This window comes from Erinaceus europaeus, chromosome X, assembly GCF_950295315.1.
Source record: "Erinaceus europaeus chromosome X, mEriEur2.1, whole genome shotgun sequence".
Lineage (NCBI taxonomy): Eukaryota > Metazoa > Chordata > Mammalia > Eulipotyphla > Erinaceidae > Erinaceus > Erinaceus europaeus.
The window spans coordinates 118445772-118462339 of record NC_080185.1 but is presented as its reverse complement, the minus strand read 5'-3'; the positions used below and the strand labels follow the sequence as shown (position 1 = coordinate 118462339).

At 42.5% G+C, this 16568-nt stretch overlaps 1 protein-coding gene and 1 long non-coding RNA gene across 13 annotated transcripts in view; one reads left to right on the top strand and one right to left on the bottom strand.

Annotated features, from left to right (window-relative positions):
• LOC132535790 (uncharacterized) overlaps positions 1-16568 on the top strand; it is a 345179-nt gene that overhangs the window by 118965 nt on the left and 209646 nt on the right. The window lies entirely within an intron of this gene.
• ADGRG2 (adhesion G protein-coupled receptor G2) overlaps positions 1-16568 on the bottom strand; it is a 140347-nt gene that overhangs the window by 117511 nt on the left and 6268 nt on the right. The window lies entirely within an intron of this gene.

The following is a 16568-nucleotide window of genomic DNA, read 5'->3' as shown; positions in this document are numbered from 1 at the left end:
AGGCAAGCCTACATTCTTAATATTTTAAAATGGCATTTTTGCAGCCCAGGAGGTAGTACAAAGGCATTGAACTCTCAGACATGAGCTTTCAAGTTTGATCCCTGACATCACATATGCCAGAACTCAGGTTCTCTCTGTGTGTCTCTCTCTCCCCTCCCCAGAAATAAAGAAGAAAGTTTTTTAAAATTAAAATTGGGTGGCACAGAAGATAAAGCATTGGACTCTCAAGCATGAGGTTCTAAGTTCAATCCCCAGCAGTATACAGTATATGTACCAGACTGATGTCTGGTTCTCTCTCTCTCTCTCTCCCTCCCTCCCTCCCTCCCTCCCTCCTTCCCTTCCTCCCTCCTCCAATCTTTATCATTAATAAATAAAATCTTACAAAATAAAAAAAAGAAGGGGCGGGCGGTGGTGCAACTGGTTGAGCACACAGGTTACAAAGTGCAAGGGGGAAAGCCCCCAGTCCCCACCTGCAGGGGAAAACTTTGCAAGTGGTGAAGTGGTGCTGCAGGTGTCTCTCTGTCTCTCTCCCTATCTCCTCCTTCCCTCTCAATTTCTGGCTGTCTCTATCCAATAAATAAAGGTAATAAAAAATTGAAAAAAAATTTAGAAAAAGAGAAATAAGGCTATACAAAATTAAAATAGGGCCAGTGAAATAGCTCACTTGTATAATGTGCTGTTTTGCCATATATGTGACCCAGGTTCAAGCCCTGCCCCCACCGCACTGAAGGAAACTTCTTTGGTGCTGTGATCTCATTCACTCTTTCTCTCTGTATCTCTAAAATAAATACATAAATAAATATAAAACTAAAATGAAAATGGTATTTTGATAGCTGGTAAAGGAATAAACATAGAAATAGACTTGTAGAAAAAAAGTTAAAGTAGAAAAACACCTGATGCTAAAACTTAACTCAGATTATGGAGGGTGGGGGTCTAACACTGTATACAGATGCAGATGTCAGAGAATGTCCAAAGCTGGCTATGAATCCTAATTGTACTCGGGAGAAAATAACTGAAGATTATGAAAAGGTCTAGAGGTAAATTTAAAGCATTCTTTTTGGTATTTACCAGGCAGTAGTGCACACAGGTGTTCATCAAAATATATGTACAAGAGTGTTCCTCTCAGAACTGCTCAGACAAGACAAACGCTGGAAACATGGGCAGAAGCAACTGTGATAGTCATTTAAGGGAGCAACATATGGTGGCTACAGTATACACCACAATGTGCCTGGCTCAACCGTAATCAAAGAATCCACAGGAGCCAGCATGTAGAAAGGGGGGGCAGGGGTAGATAACATAATGGTTATGCAAACAGACTATCATGCCTGAGACTCTGAAGTCCCAGGTTCAATCCCCCGCACCACCATAAACCAGAGCTGATCAGTGCTCTGGTTAAAATAATAATAAGGGGCGGGCAGTAGCACAGCACACGTGGCGTGAAGCGCAAGGACTGGCCTAAGGATCCTGGTTTGAGCTCCCTACCTGCAGGGGGGGTCACTTCACAAGCGGTGAAGCAGGTCTGCAGGTGTCTATCTGTTTCTCCCCCTCTATGTCTTCTCCTTTCTCCATTTCTCTCTGTCCTATGCAACAACGACATCAATAACAACAATAATAACCACCACAACGATAAAACAGCAAGGGCAACAAAAGGAAAATAATAAGAAAATAAAAAGGAGAGGTTATTTGCTTGAAAAACAACTTGAGGGGCCAGGCGGTGGTGCACCTGGTTAAGTGTACACACTACAGTGTGCAAAGACCCAGGTTCAAGCCCCTGGTCCCCACCTGCAGGGGAAAAGCTTCAGGAGTGGTGAAGCAGGGCTGTAGGTGTCTCCCTCTCTATCTCCCCCTTCACTCTTGATTTCTGGCTATCTCTAGCCAATAAATAAATAAGGATAATAAAATTTTTTTAATTGAATTGGGAAGCTGGGTGGTAAACTTCTAAGATGGGGAGGGGTTCTGATTTTCTACAGAGTACAGTTAGGATGGCAGTAATTATGTATGCATACATATTTAGGGGGTGTTCAGGAAAAGTCATGCGTATTTCTGGAGGGGAGGGCCAGGCATGCAAAGATGAGGAACCAACAACATCTCTCAGAAGCGCTCATCAGTGAAGAAGGTTGAACTTGGGTCTGCACGCCTTTACCTTTTTGTGCCTTTCAGTAACCTTCCTAATTGATCCTCCCTTTCTGCTTTCTAAAGTCCTCTGCATTAACTAAAGGATTTCTGTGTTAACTTAATAATTTGAAGGTCATGTGAGTTACTCAGAATTTCTGAGTCTTCCCCTATGTGTACAGGAGGACAGGTTACTAATACAGTCCTCTTCATTTTGTTTTTCTCTTTTATCAATTTGCCTCATGCTTCTTTCTTTACTTGTCTAATCTCTTAAGGATCCTCAGAAGATAGGATGGCTTATGTCCAACCAGTCACTTTAATTAAAAAAAAAAAAAAAAAGCCCTGGGGCCGGCAAAATAGCTCACTTGGATAGTAGACTGCTTTGCCGTGTGTGCTACCCAAGTTTGAGATTGAACCCCACTGCACTGAAGAAAGTTTCAGTGCTGTGGTCTCTTTCACTCTGCTTTACTCTCTCTCTAAATAATAATAATTAATGATAATAGGAAGTAGTAGTAGCAGCAGCAATAGTTTAGTTTCAGTATAGGAATCAGATTATTAAACTCACTGTAACCATCCAAGAAAGAGATGGTGGCAAAGTGAAGTATGCTGAGGGATGGGGTTAGGAAACAGGAAGGGGAAGCCAGGTGGTGACACCCCTAGTTGAGCCTACATGCTACCATGTACAAAGACTCCAGTTCGAGCCTGCCTCCCCACCTACAGAGGGGACGCTTTACAAGTGGTGAAGCAGGTGTCTTTTTTTCTTTTTTCTTTTTAAGTTCCTTCACACTAGTTTATTTAAGGATCCTATTTTCAATTCTCAGTAGTGTTTTTCATAAGCTTTTTCCTCATTAGATCATCTAGCTATTATTGTTATTATTTAATTCATTATTATTTTTTATTTCTTTATTGGGGAATTAATGTTTCATATTTAACAATAAATAAAATAGTTTGTACATGTACAGCATTTTCCAGTTTTCCATATAAGAATACAACCCCCACTAGGTCCTCTGTCATCCTTCTTGGATCTGTATTCTCCCCACCCACCCACCCCAGAATCTTTTACTTTGGTGCAATATGCCAATTCCAGTTCAGGTTCTACTTGTGTTTTCTTTTCTGATCTTTTTTTTTTCAAAGTGTCTCTTTTTCTCCCTCTCTCTGTCTCCTCCTCCCCTTTCAATTTCTCTTTGTCCAATAACAAAAAGGAAGGCTGGCTGCTGGGAACAGTGGATTCATCATGCAGGCACAGAGTCCCAGTGATAACCCTGGTAGCAAGAAAAAGAAGAAAGGATGGGAGAAAGGAGAGGGAGGGAGAGAGATAGGGAGGGGAGGAGGAGAGAGGGAAGGAAGGAAGGGGGAACAGGAATGCTTAGCTATACTTTGGAACAAATCTACAAGATTCACAGATGGGGATGATGAACCTTATAGGCCTGGGGCTTGTGTGAATAGTGGTGTTACATATAAAAATATATCACGGAGACAGAGAAACATTTGCTATGGGGATGGCAGGGAATCCCAGATCTTGAGTGGAGGGTAGATAGCATAATGGTTATGCAAACAGACTCTCATGCTTGAGGCTCCAAAATCTCAGGTTCAATCCCTGTACCACCATAAGCCAGAGCTGAACAGCACTCTGGTAAAAAAACAAACAAACAAAAAAAAACAACAAATCTTGCTGTGAAAATAAAGAGTAAGACCTCTCCAGAGCCCTACCCCACTAAGGAAAGGGAAAGACAGAAACAGGTTGGGGATATGGATCAATCTGCCAACGTCCCTGTCCAGCGGAGAAGCAATTACAGAAGTCAGAACTCCCACCTTCTGGACCCCAAAAAGAATTTTGGTCCATACTCCCAGAGGGGTATACGATAGGCGAAGTAAACCAGAGGGCTCTGTACACCTATTCCACCAGGACCTCAAGTGTTTGTCACCAGGAATCATGGTGCAAATCTGGAAAATGCCAGAGGAAGCCAGGCACAGTTTCACTTATCTGAGATAGAAGAGGAAAAAAGGAAAGACACTTGGAAATAGTGACAAGAGTAGGGGTGAACTAGAAAGAAAGTGAAGTCAGGACCATTAAAAATAGGGGAGGGAAAATAGATCATACATACATACATACATACATACATACATACATACATACATACATACATACCTACAGGTAGTTAGTTATAGAATCAGCCTGTATTGGTGGTCATGGGAGAACTACTGCAATTTCCAATGGAGAGGATGGGCACACAGAGCTCTGGTGGTGGGGACTGTATGGAACTATACTCCTATTGTCTTACAATTTTATAAATCAATATTAAATCACTAATTTTAGAAAAGAGATGCCTATTAGATAGCCACATGAATCAAAAATTATCCTTTTTGTTTGCTTCATTATTAGATCACAGAACTTGTATGTCTGAGGCCCTAGAGGTCCCAGGTTCAATTCCCAACACTACATATGCCAGAGCTGAGTAGTGTTCTGGTGTCTGTCTCTCCCTGTCTCAAAATAAATCTTTGAAATATTTAAATGATGATTTTCCCTATGCTTTGTTCCATTGCTAATTTTGACCTTTTTAGTGTTTCACGTTTTCCCCTAGACTTTTAACATTCTTAAGAGTTAGTCAATGTATGAGCTGGAGTTATGCAAAAAAAGACTTTCATGCCTGAGGCACCAAAAATCCTAAATTCTGTCCCTGGCACCACCATAAAGCATATGATTCCCTTCAGAGCTGAGCAGGGCTCTGGGAAAAAGAAAAAAATGGAAAGAAAGAAAAAATGAATTAGTCAAATTATTAACATTGTTTTCAAGTATTTCTTTAGCTAATATAAGGATCTCAAAGATGTCTTTATAATTTGCCCTTCAATAATAACATCCACCTATAATAAGATCAATTGTACATTTTAATCCCTCAATGGCAGTGCAGTTGAATTCAACACTAAGGAACAGAATGAGTTCTGAGATCTAATGTACAGCTTAGTAACTCCTGTTAATAACATCATATTACATAGCCTAGGTGGTGCAGTGGACAAAGTGCTACTCTTTCAAGTATGAGGTCCTGAGTTTGATCCCTGGCAGCATATGTACCACAGTGATGTCTGGTTCTCTTCCCCTCTCACCTCTTATCCTTCTCATTAATAAATAAATAAAATCTTTTAAAAGAAAACAATAGGGGGCCAGGGTGGTAGTGTACCGGGTTAAGCACACATGGCATGAAGCACAAGGACTGGCAAGAGGATCCTGGTTTGTGCCCCTGGCTCCCCACCTGCAGAGGTGTTGGGCCTTAAAGCCAGCCGACCCCTCCGCTCTGCTTACACAATCATTGTTTTGCCTGAAAGATCCCCACCATGTTATCCCCCCAGGGTATTGCTAATTCAGTTAAAACCATTGCGACAGTTGCTAAGGACACTTTCACCTTCCCAGCATGCCTTTTGCCTCTTTCCACCCCCTTTCCTAGCCATTTCCATTTCTAACTTGCCACTTCTGGTTTTTACCCTATAACACCCGCTGCTATTCCAATTTCGCCCCTTTTTCTCTTCCATGTCCTGACCCAGAGAAGACCTGGAGAAGGGCTGGTGGGCATAGTGGGAGGCAACCGTTTTGCTAGCTCCATGTGGCCTAAACCGCTGTGCTCACACCCAACTCTGGGGCACCCATGTGAATAAAGATTTGCGTTCCCGCTCCGCCACAAGTTCCTGGTCTCTTCTCTCTCCCCCACAACACAACCCAACACAGGGGTTACTTCACAAATAGTAAGGCAGGTCTGCAAGTGTCTATCTTTCTTTCCCCCTCTCTCTCTTCCCCTCCTCTCTCGATTTCTCTCTGTCCTCTCCAACAACAGCAGCAACAACAACAGCAATGATAACAGTAACTTCTGGGAACAGTGGATTCATGATCCCCAGCAATAACTCTGGAGACAAAAAAAGAAAAAAAACAGATTGTTTTTTTAAAAGCTTGCTAAAGCAGCAGATCCTAAATGTTCTCACCATGCTAAAACAAAAGGTAACTGTACAAAGTGATGTATATGTTAACTCAAGTGTGATGATCATTTCAACGTATACATATACATAAAAAAATTCTCAAAATATAGGATGGGGGTAGGTAGCATAATAGCTATGCAAAGTGACTCTTATGCATAGCCTCTTTGAGGCTCCAAAGTCCCAGGTTCAATCCCCTGCAGCACCATGAACCAGAACTGAGTAGTGCTCTGGTAAAAAAAAATACATACATACATATATATATATATATCAAGACCGCTCACTTGGATAGTGTGCTTGCATTGTCATGCTTACAACCTAGGTTTAAGCCCAGCCCACACAGCACCAAAGTGTGTGGCATTTTTCTCTGTTTCTGTCTTTCTTTCTATGTGGAAATGTTGACCTGGAGTAGTGAAGCCCCAGTAATAGCCAAAATTATATATATGCAGTTCCTGTTTGTTGATTCCACCTCAAGAAAGATAAAGGTGGGAGGGAGCATATACAGAGCTTTTAAAAAAATGGATTACTAAATCTTGCATGATGGATAAAGGTCATGGTGTCTCAATGGAATGTAGACTCACAGACTGGAAATAGCCATCTTCAGGGAACAAGTAGCAAGAGAAGAGAAGGCAGTCACAGGGCTCTGGAGATATACCAACCTCTCTGTAGGTAAAGCCAGAAATGAAGACTTAAGAGTGACTTGATAGCAAGAGGGAAAGCAGGTGTATGGGGCTCGGGAGCCAGCATAATAGTGATGCAAAAGACTTTCCTGCTTGAGGCTCCAAGATCCCAGGTTCAATCCCTAGCACCACCATCAGCCAGAGCTGAGCAGTCTCTCTCTCTCCCTCTCCTGCTCCCACTCTCTTTCCCTCTGTATACACTATCTCTGATTATCTCTGTATCTCTCTAATTAAAATAAATTAAAGTCCCTGGTCAGAAGGTAGGTCCATTTCTAGTGTTCTGATGAATTTTCAGTCTGTTTTCCATAGGGGCTGAACAAATTTACATTCCCACCAGAGGTATTGGAGAGTCCCTTTTCCCCTGTCGCCTCTTCAGCAGTAGATGTTTCTGTCTTTTCTAATGTATGACATTCTCAAGGATGTAAAGTGCTGTCACACTGTTGTTTTTGTTTTCATTTCCCAAGTCAACAGTAATTTTCAGCATTTTTTCTTATATATATGCTGGTATATATATTATATATTATAATATATATTATATGTAATATATATTATATATATTGTGGGGAGAAATAGCATAATGATTACACAAACAGACTCTAATGCCAAAGTCTCCTAGATCCCAGGTTTAATCCCCCATGCCACCAAAAGCCAGAACTGAGTGGTGCTCTGGTTAAGAAATTAACTAATGGGCCCAGCTGGTGGCGCACCTTGTTAAGAGCACGCATTACAGTGCTAAGGGACCCAGGTTCAAGCCCCTGGTCCTTATCTGCAGGGGGAAAGCTTCACAAGTGGTGGAGCAGGGCTGCAGGTGTCTCTTCCCCTCTATGTCTCCTCTCCCTCTCTCAACTTCTCTCTGTCTCTATCCAATAGTAAATAAATTAATAAAATATTTTCAAAATTAACTAATTAATTAATAATTAAAGTTTTAACAGAGGCATAAAGCCTAAAGTTCTAACTTAAAAAAAAAAAAAAGGTGGTTTGGGAGGTGACGCAGTTGATCAGGCTTTGGATTCTCAATCATGAGGTCCTGAGTCAGTCTCTGGCAGCACATATATCAGAGTGATGTCTGGTTCTTTCTCTCTCTTCCTATCTTTCTCATGAATAAATAAAGGAAATTTTAAAAAATAAGAAGAGGAAAAAAAGGAAAGCATGAATGTGTGAGATAACGGAAGCCACAAGAAGCAAGTGTACAGAACAAGCAGGCGAGACTCACTGTGCCAAGGGCTGCTACCATGGTCAAGTTCTTAAGTCTGAGAAGTGGTGGCTGCAGTTTGGCAGCGCAAGTTCACTGAGCATTGACAAGAGCCTTAGGACAGAACCCTGAGTAGACTGGTAAGAGAAGAATGGGAGTGGAAAAGCAGGAGCAGCCAGTCATTCAAGAAGTTCCTCCCAGAAGGGGTGATTGCAAAAGCGGGGTAGGGGGGTTGACAAATGAAGGGGAGTCCATGGAGCTATGAGGGCATGATGGTAAGCTGATGGAAATGATCCAGAAGAGAGAGAAAGAAGAAAGAGAGGGTCGGGCGGTAGCACAATGGGTTAAGTGCACATGGTGTAAAGCACACTAACTGGCATAAGGATCCCGGTTCGAGCCCTTGGCTCCCCACCTGCAGGGGAAGTCGCTTCACAGACTGTGAAGCAGGTCAGCAGGTGTCTGTCTTTCTCTCCCCCTCTCTGTCTTCCCATCCTCTCGATTTCTCTCTGTCCTATCCCACAGTAATAACAATGATAATAACAACAACAATGATAAACAAGGGCAACAAAAAAAGGTGAAAAATAGCCTCCAGGAGCAGTGGATTCATAGTGCAGGCACCGAGCGCCAGTGATAATCCTGGAGGCAAAAAAAAAGAAAGAAAGAAAAGAAAAGAAAGACGAAAGAATTTAAAGTCAAGTCCTTTAAAATACGAGCACCAAAATAACTAAGTACAGTAATTAATTACAAAACATTAAGAAATAGGAATTCCTACATCTATACTGATAGTAAATAGATAAATAAATACATAAATAAATTACCAAATGGGAGAGAAGGTTGGGCTCTTGCTGAGGGCACACTGGTTAGGGTGGAAGGAATACCAGAGTTAGAAATTTTCAATCGTTATGCTAATGATGGGCTCTGGCAAAAATCCTCACTGTGTGTGGTCTCAAGGGAAGTGCTGATGAGGAGCAAGGTCTTCATGTCCCCCCAAAGACTGCTGACTAGTGGAGAAATCAAACAGCACCTTGAGCAGGTGGTCAAAATGAACATCCCAATGGGGAGGCGGGGGGGGGGGGAGAAGTGTGGCCTTTGTGGACCTCCACATGTGAGAGCCTCAAGAATGTGTTGCAATCTGGTTGTTGAAAAAGTCATGACATAGTTTTTTATTTGTTTGCTTTTTTTAAATGAAAAAGATAGAAGAAAGAGAAAGAGCCAAATATCACTCTGGCACATGTGCTGCCAGGGATTAAACTCAGGACCTCATGCTTGAGAGTCCAGTGCTTTATCTACTGCGCCACCTCCTGGACCATTTATTTTCTGTTTTTCTATGCAAAAATGTGTCACGATTTTTCTGACAACCCATTATTTGTGAAACAAGCAGAGTAAAACCTACTCAATAAATACCAGCTCGTAGGCTTCCTTATTATTACAGTCAGAAATAGAATGGATAGAAGATGTCTGTTGGGCTGAGGAGAGAGTATAATGGTCCTGGACTTTCACTTCTGAGGCTTTGAGGCTCAGGTTCAATCCTCAGAACCACCAAAAGCCAGAGCTGTGCTGGGGTCTCCCTCCCTCCCTCTCTCTCTCTCTCTCTCTCTCTCTCTCTCTCTCTCATTCTTTCTCATTAAAATAAATAAATAAATTTTAAAAGAAAAATTCTGTTGTTTAATGAACTGCTTATATTAAAATATGCTCCAAGTTTAACACAAATGAATGTCCACACTAAAACAGCAGAAAGGCAGCGTGCACTAGATCACTCTTGGGATTAGTGCCTGATTTCTTCTAGATTCTAGGCTTACTCATTCATCCAGTGGGCAGATATTTATGGATCATCTATTCTGTGCTACTGTGCTGGGTTTTAAGAATACAAAAATGAGCAAGATACATAAAGTCCTTGCCCCCTTAGGGCTTACAGTCTAGTGTGTGTGTGGGGGGAGTGGGGTGAAATCAATAGACAAATAATTCATTAGTATAACTGCATAGAAGATGCTGGGAATACTGTGATAACCAGGTTGAGTGTGGTGAGGTTTTTTCCATTGAAAAATGGGGAACTGAGGAAACGAATCTCCCTGTCAGACTCTCTCTTTCTGAGGTTGAGCTTGGGAGAGAAACGGACCTCAATTTTCTGCCTCCCTGTTAGCTTACTCCCTGTCTCCAGAGACCTTGCATTTTTCTGCCTCCGGGGGCTTGGCATTTCTTAAAACATTAAGCCAGTTCCCCTGCTTCACCCTGCATTCCTTGATACAATAGCCCACTCTCTTATTATCTACATATCAATGTTTTGCTTTGTCAAAAAAATGAGTTAAGGTCTCCTCCCTATTTCCCCACCTAGTCTGCTCATTTGATATATTCTTTTGCTACCCTCAAGACCCTCTCTGCCTGTAGAATATTATTAATCCTACCAGTTAAACCCCTAGCAACAGTTGCTAAGGAAGTTCCTACCTTTCCTGGCCCACTTTTTCCTTTCTCCACGCCTTTCCTAACCACGTATGGTATTGTCAAGCCACTTCCATTTGCAACTTGCCACTTCCATTTTCCAGCCTTTAAGAGCTTGGGTGTGGGGATGAATAAAGATTTTGAACTGCCTCACTACCACCAGCTTGGTTCCTGGGTCATCTCTTGCATCACTGAGTGAGTAGCAGCCCCAGCTGCCTCTGATCGCATTCCCTCCAACCCAGAGAGTACACACGCGAGAAGAGGCACCCCCACACTAGCCTGGCAAGAAGACAGAAGGGGGGCAGGCGGTAGTGCAGTGGGATAAGCACACATGGTGTGAAGCAAGAGGACCGGCGTAAGGATTCCGGTTCAAGCCCTTGGCTCCCCACCTGCAGAGGGGTCGCTTCACAAGTGGTGAAGCAGGTCTGCAGGTGTCTATCTTTCTCTCCCCCTCTCTCTCTTCCCCTTCTCTCTCGATTTCTCTCTGTCCTATCTGACAATAACAACAATAAAAATGACAACAACAAGGGCAAAAAAATGGGGGAAAATGGCCTCCAGGAGCAGTGAATTCATAGTGTAGGCACCGAGCCTCAGTGATAACCCTGGAGGAAGAAGAAGAAGAAAGAAGAAAGAAGAAAGAAGAAAGAAGAAAGAAGAAAGAAGAAAGAAGAAAGAAGAAAGGAGGAGGAGGAAGAAGAAGAAGAAGAAGAAGAAGAAGAAGAAGAAGAAGAAGAAGAAGAAGGAGAAGGAGAAGGAGAAGGAGAAGGAGAAGGAGAAGGAGAAGGAGAGGAAGAAGAAGAAGGAGGAGGAGGAGGAGGAGGAGGAGGAAGAAGGAAGAAGGAGAAGAAGACAGAAGTGAAACAAGGAGATGATGGTCCTTCAGTGGGAAGTGGGGTGCTGTTTTAGAGTGAGGGTCAGAGCAGACCTGAATGAAATAAGAGCAGAGGTTATGTGCATATCTGATGAGCCAGTGCCCCAACAGATGGTGCAGCAAGTGCAAAGGCTGGGAGGCCGGCAAGTGGTGGTTTGGGAGGCTGGTGTGCTTGGAGCAGCAAGGACAGGGGTCAATCCCAGAGAGGCCCTCAGAGACTACAGTGAAGAAATGGGGCATGATTCTAAACATGGTCGAGGTTCTTAGGGGTTTTGAGCAGTGAGTTTACCAAACTTCTTTCACTGGATATTCAGAGGGTGGAAACAGGGACACTAGTTTAGAGGCCATACCAGTGGACAAATTTGAGAGAGATAAATGGGTAGCTCTGACTGATTCGGGGTATCAAAAATGAGCTCACTTTGTACTGTAGCAGGATCTGATAGAAAATGAATCTGTTGGGCAGGGGATACAGCATAATGGTTATGCAAACAGACTCTCATGCTTGAGGCTCCTAAATCCCAGGTTCAAGCCCCCGCACCACCATAAGCCAGAGCTGAGCAGTGCTCTGGTGTTTCTCTCTTTGCATCTCTCTCAAAAAAATAAATAAATAAATATTTTTAAAAAGAAAGAAAATGAATCTGTTGGAAGACGGGGTGGTGGCACACCTGGTTGAGCGCACATGTTACAATGCACAAGGACCTGGGTTCAAGCCCCTGGTCCCCACCTGCAGGAGGAAAGCCTCACAAATGGTGAAGCAGTGCTGCAGGTCTCTCTCTCTGCCCCTCTCTCTCTTTATCTATCTATCTCCCCCTTCACTCTCCATTTCTGGCTATTTCTAACCAATAAATAAATAAAGTTTTTTTTAAAAAAAAGAAAGAAAGTGAATCTGTTGGGCTGGAGAGGCAGCAATAATGGTTCGGCAAAAGACTTTCATGCCTGAGCCTCTGAGCTGCCTAGGTTCAATCCCCAGCACCACCATAAACCAGAGATAAGCAGTGTTCTGGTCTATCAGTATCTCTCTCTCCCTCTCATTAAAATAAAGTATTCTAAAAGAAAAAAGGAAAGAAGGAAGGGAGGGAGGGAGGGAAGAAAGTTAATCTGTCCAAGGCACCAGTTTGGTAGACTAGGGACTTATAATCAGAACAAGCCATTTTATGAGAGTGTGGCCAAATCATTTCAGAGGACCATGATCATTATTTAAAAGTGAAATGCAACAGATGGAATAGAACTAAAAATGTATCAGCGGGCCAGGTGGTGGCACACCTGACTCAGCACACACATTACATTGTGTAAGGACCCAGGTTCAAGCCCCCAGATTCAAGCCTTCCCCCCACCCCCGTCCCCACTTGAGGGGGGGAAGAAGCTTCACAAACAGTGAAACAGTGCTACAAGTGTCTCTCTGTCTCTTTCCCTTTTAATCTCCCCCTCCTCTCTCAATTTGTCTGTATACAAAATAAATCTAAAAGAAGTATCAGAATGCAGTGCACAGAGGAAAAATTCACAATATTTTGTGAGATTGTGTTTCAGGTATGCATAGGGAGGTCCATACAGGGTTCAAGTATGAAATACACTTTCTCCCTCTGAATGGAGAGCAAAAAGGCTTGAAAAACACCAAAGAAAAAACTGTTAAGGCTGGGGGTAGATCACATAATGGTTATACAAAGAGACTCTCATGTCTGATGCTCCAAAGTCCCAGGTTCAATCCCTCACACCATCATAAGCCAGAACTGAGCAGTGCTCTGGTAAAAAAAAAAAAAAAAAAAAAAAAAAAAACATGTTACATGGTCCAGGAGGGGGTGCAGTGGATAAAGCATTGGACTCCCAAGCATGAAGAGTTTAATTCCAAGCAGCACATGTACTAGAATGATGTTTGGTCTCTCTCTGCCTGTCTTCTTCATGAATAAATAAATAAAAATATTTTTAAAAATAAATAAAATTTTAAAACTACTTATTAAAAGGGGAACAAGCAGTGGCACACCTAGTTAAGTGTACACACTATAGTGCACAAGGACCCCGGTGCAAGCCCCTGGTCCCCACCTGCAGGGGGAAAGCTTCACAAGTGGTGAAGCCATGCTGCAGGTGTCTCTGTCTCTCCCCCTCTATCTCCCCTTCCTCTAAATTTCTGTCTCTATCCAATAAATAAAGATAATAAAACTTTTTTTAAAGAAAAGAAAAAACTGTTGCCTATACACAAGTAGGTTATGAACTATCCATTTATTATCTCTGTTTTTCACTGCATGCCTGTCATCTCCCCCAAATGAAAAAATGATTAACTCAGAGAGACTTATGCTACACTATCTTCTTCTCCAGGAAAATCAAAATACAACCTCCAAAGCCAGAAAGGCTGACTCACCTTAAATCTGTTAGGCTTTTAGTGAAAAACAAATCCAAACACAACAAGAATTTTTTTTTTCCTCCAGGGTTATTGCTGGGCTCGGGGCCTGCACCATGAGTCCACCGCTCCTGGAGGCCATTTTTTCCCCCTTTTTGTTGCCCTTGTTGTTGTAGCCTCATTGTGGTCATTATTGTTGCCATTGTTGATGTTGTTGTTGGATAGGACAGAGACAAATGGAGAGAGGAGGGGAAGACAGAGAGGGGGAAAGAAAGACACCTGCAGACTTGCTTCACCGCCTGTGAAGTGACTACCCTGCAGGTGGGGAGCCGGGGGCTCGAACCGGGATCCTTACTCCGGTCCCTATGCTTTGCGCCACCGCCCGACCCCCAACAAGAATTTTTTTAAGTGAAAATTAAATTTGAGCAGCCCAGAGGATAGTACAGTCAATTGGTTGGTCCTTGGGCTCTTAAATGTGAGGTCCTGAGTTCAATCCCTGGCATCAAGTGTACTAGAAGAATGCTTTGGTTCTGTCTCCTCCTCTTTCTCGTTAATTAATTAATCTATAAAGAATTAAAGGGGCCAGGTAGTGGCACACTGGGTAAAGTGCACACATTGTCATGCATGAGGACCACGTGTGAGGGCCGGGCTTCAAGCCTCTGGCCCCCACCTGTGGGGGGAAATTTCATGAGTGATGAAACAGTATTGCAGGTGTCACTCTCTCTCTCTCCCTCTCTTGCTCCCCTTCTCTCTCAGCTTCTCTCTGTCTTAGCAAATAAAAGAAAAGAAAAAATGTGGCCTCCAGGAGCAGTGGAACCATCATACAGGCACTAAACCCCAGCAATAACCCTGGTGGCAATTTAAAATCATAAATTAGGGCAGAGGTAAATAGTATAATGGTTATGCAAACAGACTCTCATGCCTGAGGCTCTAAAGTCCCAGGTTTAATCCCCCGCACCACCATAAGCCAGGCTGACCAGTGCTCTGGTTAAAAAAAAAAAAATTTCAAATAAATTAATTAATTAAATAAAGTTGAGATGTTCACAAGTTAAAAATTGATAGAAACTTCCTGAATATAATAAGGAAATCTCTACGGGGGGGGGGCAAGTATGTAGCTCAGTGGCAGAAAACATGCTTCTCATGTATGAAGTTTTGGGTTGCATCCCCAGCACTGATGATGATGGTGATGAAAATTATGGTATCAACCAGAACTCTACAGCAAGTATAATACATAATAGTAAACTATGGAAAACTTTCACTCACACATAACAAGTTCACAGCATTGTTCTAGAAGAAAGTCTAGCCACTAAAACAAACAATAATATAGGGGAAAAAAACAGTAAATACACAACTGAGGAGTCCCTATATATTGACATTTGCAGACATAGTTTGATTGTTTAGTTTGAAAAATCCAAGGAAGTCAGCCAAAAGACTATATGAAAACTAATAAAAATTCAGTAAGATATCTTAATATAGAATTGATCTGCAAAAAATTAAATACTTTCTACACTGTAGCATAGCATTTACACAGTGAAATGAAGGCAGGAGGCAATAGAAATGACACATAGCAAACAGCCTAGGAATTCACCTCGCAAGTGTAGTACGTAAGAGCTCAGTGTGCTATTGGTGTCAAAACAGACACACAGATCAATGGAACAGAATAGAGCATAGTTTTCAATTATTTTTAAAAAGAAGCCCACACGTTACAACCAGTTACAATGAATTTTTGTCAAAGAGGATGTGATGGGAAACAAAGTCTAGTCTTTATATATAATTTACTTATCATGAGAGAGAAGGAGAGAGAACCAGAGTATCTGTGTGGCACACGCAATGTCATCAGTGGAACTCAGAGTGTAACCTCACATTTAAGAGTCCAACACCTTTTTACAGACCTCAAAGCCTAGATATAGACCAGGGCCCATGAGATGGGGCGTATGTACATGTATCCATAAGTTAGGGGAAAACATATACCTTAGTTTGCAATGAGTCAATAAATGTAGCAAGCAAGCACAAAGACCTAAAAAGACACCATAGTGTACCTAATGAGATAGTTTCTACTTAGACTTAGATACCCTCCTCACCTACCTCCTATTGCACGTCCCTCAGTCACTCCAAAGCTAACCTTGTCAGACAAAGCAAGGACTACAAAAGCTGAGTAAGGGCAAAAGACTGGCATACTCTAATGGTGACTCTTTAGTCACTACCAGGCCCTGATCAGGGAGTCCTGGGATTCCCACGCAGACATGGTGGGCCTAGACCTCTAGTTGGATCTGTCTCCCCACTGTCACTGGTTATCTCTATCAGGAACAACAAAATGGACCCCTTTTGGGGTCCGTATAGGACCTTTCCCTCAATGTGGATAAACAAGGGTAGGGAGTGTTCTGTTATCAGAAGGAAGGTTGGATAACATAACCTATCACCTGAGGATGATGGGTCCTGAACTTAGTGCGACCTGGAATGCTCCTAGCCCTGACCACAGAATGCCAGCTCAGGCCTACAGATGCAGAGGTTACATAGGCTCTTGTGCTGACTATGGGCCTCAGATCAAATCTATGGGGTTCACACTTAACAATATTTATATACTTTTCCCATATTTGGGAGCTACTCTCTTCCCTGATCCAGCTTTCTAGTCTGTTTTCCCACTATGACAACATCTCCCAATAACTTAGGTCACCTGTATGTTAGATGTCAAGCTCAGACAAAAACTAGTTGGGTCATGAGCCCCTTGGAATATACCTAAGATAGACCTACTAGCTTTTTCCAAAACAGAAACCCCTAATCTTCATCTGCAATATTCTTGCCTTTAGGTTCATGATTACTCAACAATTTGTTCTGCCTTATATCTTAACTCTTTTTCAGCGACCAGGTTCCAGATGCTACCATGATGCCAATCTGACTTCCCTGGGCAGACGACCCCACCAATGTGTCCTGGAGCCCCTCCTCCCCAGAGCCCTGCCCCACTAGGGAAAGAGAGAGACAGGCTGG